The following is a 5,292-nucleotide window of genomic DNA, read 5'->3' as shown; positions in this document are numbered from 1 at the left end:
CCAGCTGTCACTCAGGATGTCTGTCAGTCTGCAGCTGGGGCTCGGCCTGCGACAGGCCCCTTCCCGCTCCTCGAGCCCCGCCCGCTGCGGGAGGAAGTTCCGTCGAGGGGGGGTGATGGGGTGACGGGCAGTATGGCGGGGGACGGGACAGTTCTCTTTGCTGTAGCGTTTCCTATAAACAGCCACGTTCCGAGTAGTGGGACCATGCACTGGGGTGTGATGAGCAGAGAGGCAAAGAGATGGGTGGGGGGTGGGGCAGACAGACAGACAGACAGAAACACTGACGTGTGCACACCCAGAGGAGACAGAACTAGCTGTAGAGGCCAAGAGACACAGCATTGAGTAGAGTCACCCAGTGGGGTAGCCCTAGTGGGGCCCCCTCTCGCCCACGGTCACCTTCTCCCCAATTCTTTCTCCAGAAGAGAACAGGAGAGAGCTTTTTTTTTTCTTTTTGGGCCACACCCAGCGATGCACAGGGGTTATTCCTGGCTCTGCACTCAGGAATTACTCCTGGCGGTGCTTGGGGGACCACATGGGATGCTGGGAATCGAACCTGGGTCAGACGCATGCAAAGCAAACGCCCTCCCTGCTGTGCTATAGCTCCAGTCTGAGATATGCTTCTTCTTCTTTTTTATTTTTCTGTTTGGGTCACACCCGGCCATGCACACAGGGTTTGCTCCTGGCTCTACACTCAGGAATTACCCCTGACGGTGCTCGGGGGACCATATGGGATGCTGAGAATTGAACCTGGGTCGGCCGCGTGCAAGGCAAATGCCCTACCTGCTGTGCTATCACTCCAGCCACTGAGATATGCTTCTTATCAAAACAAAGTCCGGCTTTGTTCCTGTCTGGCGACCCATGAACAGGGCATTGGTCCCCTTCCCTTTCCACAGCTGGGATGTTCAAACTCTAATCAGAGTCTCTTAAGAGCTGTCGACTCTCAGCTCGGGGGATGGGGTGGGGGCTCATCAGAACTCAGTCACTGATCTGAGGCCCCAATGGGGAAAAAAATCAGGGCCGGAGCTATAGCACAGCAGATAAGGCTCTTGCCTTGCACATGACCAACCCGAGTTTGATCCCCGGCACTCCATAGGGTCCCCCAAACCCTCCAAGAGTGATCCCTGAGTGCAGAGCCAGGAGTGACTCTGAGCACTGCTGGGTGTGGCCCAACCACTCCCCCCTCCTCCCAACCCCCCCACTCCAAAAAGGGTAATAAAGGCTGGAGCAATAGCACAGCGGGTAGGGCGTTTGCCTTGCATGCGACCAACACGGCCAACCTGAGCTCGATTCCTCCGCCCCTCTTGGAGAGCCCGGCAAGCTACTGAGAGTATCTTGCCCGCACGACAAAGCCTGGCAAGCTCCCCGTGACATATTCGATATGCCAAACACAATAACAAGTCTTACGATGGAGACGTTACTGGGCCCGCTTGAGCAAATTGATGAACAACAGGAGGACAGTGACAGTGACAGTGAATCACCACCTCTGAGAGGAGGGAGGTGACGTCTTTAAGATGCTGGAGGATGGGAGAAGCACACTGAAAGTAGACACTAGATCGAACATGATTGCCACTCAGTGCCTCTTTTGCAAACCACAGCACCCAAAAGGAGAGAGAGAACAAAAGGGAATGCCCTGCCACAGGGTGGGGTGGGATGGGGGAATGACAGTGGGAGGGCTACTGAGATCTGTGGTGGTGGAAAATGGGCACTGGTGGAGGGATGGGTACTAATTGAAACCCAAGCACAAAAATTTGTAAGTCTAAAAAAAAAAAAGATGCTGGAGCCATGGGTGGGCTCAAGAAATGGACACTTTTTCTTTTTTTTTTTTCTTTTTCCTTTGGGCTTGAATTCCTTCTTTAGTGACAATTTACACTTTTCTTGCTTGGACCATTTTGGGCAGCTCGAGTCCAGTTGTTTCTGGGAAAAGGAGTGGAGGAAAATCATTCAAGCGCAAGCCCGCTTCTTGTAACCTTCGTGCACCGTGCACCCTCCCCCCCACCCCGGCTTCTTTGTCTCTCTCACCCTTAGGGGGTGACTGAGGACAGGGACACCTCAGTCTCCATGTCTGGTCTCCAGCCACAGAGCAAACACTGAAGTGTGCAAAAGAGGAATGAATGAATGAACAAATGCAAAGCGACATCGGGGAGATGATTTGGAATATAAACTAGTCACAAGTTTCAGCTCTCCCGGGTCCGTGCTCCTTGGCGCCCAGATGCTGCATATCTGCACGGACAGGCTGACTCAATTTCCCCTGCCCTTGAATCTGGGATGGTTTGTGTCTTTTTTTTTTTTCTTTTTGAGTCACACCCGGCGATGCACAGGGGTTACTCCTGGCTCATGCACTCAGGAATTACTCCTGACGGTGCTCGGGGGACCCTATGGGTTGCTGGGAATTGAACCTGGGTCGGCTGTGTGCAAGGCAAACACCCTACCTGCTGTGCTATTGCTCTAGCCCCAGTGTGTCATTTTTTAAAAAAAATTTTCCCTGAGGGACCACATTCAGGGCTTACACCTGACTCTGTGCTCAGGAATCACTCCTGGTGGAGCTCAGAAACCCTGGGCGGGGTGGGGGTGGGGTGCTGGGATTTGAAACGTGGGTTAGCCAAGTGCAAGGCCGGCGGCCTCCCCATCCTGGTCCTAGAAGCCAGGATCGCTCCTTTCTCTTGCATAAGTAAAGGTTCTTTTCTAGGAAACTTGCTGTAAGAATTTCTTGTGGTTAAACTCGAGTTTCCCCCGACAAATCTGGGCCCAAGGTGTCTATACCACCCCTGCCCCCATGCCACTGCTTTCAGAAAGAGAAATGGAGAAAAGGGCATCTTGCTCTGGGCGGAAACACACTGGTCACGCCTGGACCACGCGTGCAGGCAGCGAGCGAACGGGCAATCACACCTGTCCTTGGAGTCTGGAATCGGGTGCAAGAAAGGAGAGGCAGCTGAACTGACCAGCCGCCAAGCAAAACCGGATGCTGATCCCTTTATCCCTCCCTCCATCCTCCCACCAACCATGCGTCTATCCGCCTATCTGACAATAATCCATCCACCCCCGACTCCGCGCCCTCTCTCCCGCCATCCACTCACCCATCATCGGTGGATGCTTCCTCAAGTTCGCTGCATACCCCGCATTATTCTTGGCCCTGGCACAGTGAGACAAAAGCCCCTGCCCTTGAAGGTACATGATTGAGTCAGTTGGGCTGGGTGAGACAGGGGGGAGAATGTGAGAGGCTGAGTCACCCCTGAGATCGCTCCCTCTCATCATTTTCTCTGACTGCTTATTTTCTCCTCGCTTGGATCTGGATACAGTCTCTGCCTGGCAGAGAGAGCCCCCCGACCCCTGATTCTCTGGGAGTTCTCGTGAGACTCCAGCTGTGCCCAGTTTCTCCCAGACCCGCCACTTGGTCAGTCTGGAGAGCCTGGAGCTCAGAGGGAAGGAAGGAAGCAGGACAGAGGGACCGGTGGTGATTCAGTCAGCCACAGAGGTTGGGGGAGGGGGGTCACGCTCAGTGAATTGGAACTCCACATGAATTGAATTCCACCGAGGAATTGCCTCTGATGAGACCATTGTACACAGGGTGTGTGTGTGGGGGGCGGGGGGGCATGGGAATCAGGGAATTCTGGAGCTGCCCAAATGCTCTTTGGGGCTCAGTGGTAGATAACATGCACCCCTGCTGGGTGGCTATGCCAAGGAGTCATTAACGAGATGAATGACAAAACAGAATTCAATTATCTCCTTTTTTTGGGGGGGGGGGGATCACACCCTGCGATGCTCAGGCGTTACTCCTGCCTCTGCATTTAAGAACTAGTCCTGGTGATGCTTGGGGGATTTATGGGATGTCGGGGATCGAACGCAGGTCGGCTGCGTGCAAGGCAAGTTCCCTCTCTGCTGTCCTATCTCCTCAGCCCCCTATTCAAGCATGTTGGGCTCTAAGCAAACACAACTTAGCTGAGCTTAGACTGGAACCTTCTGGCTTGGTCCCGGGGGGTACAGATTCTAGAGATCTAAAATGTAAACGACCCCGTTTTTCCTCTCACCATCTCCCCTCCCTCCCTCCCTCCCTCACTCCCTCCCTCCGTCTGTCCCTCCCTCTCTCACCCCTCCTCTTTCTCCATTCTCTTCCCATGCCCCCCTTCTCTCTCTCACACTCCCCTCCCCCACTCTGGGCGTTCAGATCCGTGTTCACTGAGCAAATGCACCTGCTCCCCACGATACTCCTTTGATGCCCAAAGCGGCCTTGCCCAAAACATTTCTCAGGAAAAGACTTTGGGTTTATTTCTTTTAGTTATTTTATTTTATTTTGCTTTTTGGGTCACACCCGGCGATGCACAGGGGTTGCTCCTGGCTCTGCACTCGGGAATTACTCCTGATGGTGTTTGGGGAACCCTATGGGATGCTGGGAATCGAACCTGGGTCGGCTGCGTGCAAGGCAAACGCCCTCCCCGCTGTGCTATCACTCCAGCCCTCTTTTGCTTTATTTAAAAATGTAATAAAATTTTTTGAAAGGGGGAAGGCCACACGCGACAGTGCTGGGGATGGATACTAACGGGCTCACTGCATTCAAGCCGTACCTCCTGGACCACCAGCTCAGCCGCCTCCAAGGGAAAGCCTTTGATTGGCTAAAGCTTGGTCACGTGCCCCGCTCCGGACCAATCACATCTCAGAGTCGGCCAGGCCTATGACAGCGAATTCAGGCTCCCCCACCCCCCACCCCATCCCGCGCCCCCCAGGAAAAGGGCCCGTCCCGGAGGAAGGAACAGCTGTGGATGGACACACCACAGCTGGCCGTCGCGTTTGGGGCCTGTGCGGGGTTTTGTGTTTCGGTTCCTCTTGTTCGACGGCGCAGCCCACCCGGGATGGCGCAGCCGAGGCCGGAAAGGTCTGCGGTGGTCAGCTCGGCCAGGAGGTCAGCTCCAAGCTGGGTGGGTGCATGTGTGCACGTGGCCTCCCCAGCTGTCGCGTGGCTGTTTTCTTCCACTGGCCCCTTCCCCTAAAGAGGGGCTCCCCATCTTACAGAGGAACAAGCCCTGGTGCTGGAGCGATAGCACAACGGGGAGGGCGTTTGCCTCGCACGTGGCCGACCCGGGTTCGATTCCCAGCATCCATAGGATCCCCCCGAGCACGAGTGCAGAGCCAGGAGTTACCCCTGGGTATCGCCGAGTGTGACTCAAAAATGAAAAAAAAAATAAAACAGAAACAAGCCCCTGTGTCACCTCCATGGGTCCTCCATCCTCAGCTCCCCTCCAGGGATAAGCCTGGAGGTCGCCCTCTCCACTCACCCCTGCAGTCTGCACACTCTCATCT

The sequence above is a fragment of the Sorex fumeus genome, unplaced genomic scaffold (genome assembly GCF_029834395.1).
Source record: "Sorex fumeus unplaced genomic scaffold, SorFum_2.1 ptg000125l, whole genome shotgun sequence".
NCBI lineage: Eukaryota > Metazoa > Chordata > Mammalia > Eulipotyphla > Soricidae > Sorex > Sorex fumeus.
The sequence above is the reverse complement of the archived record's forward strand: the minus strand, read 5'-3'. Positions refer to the sequence as shown.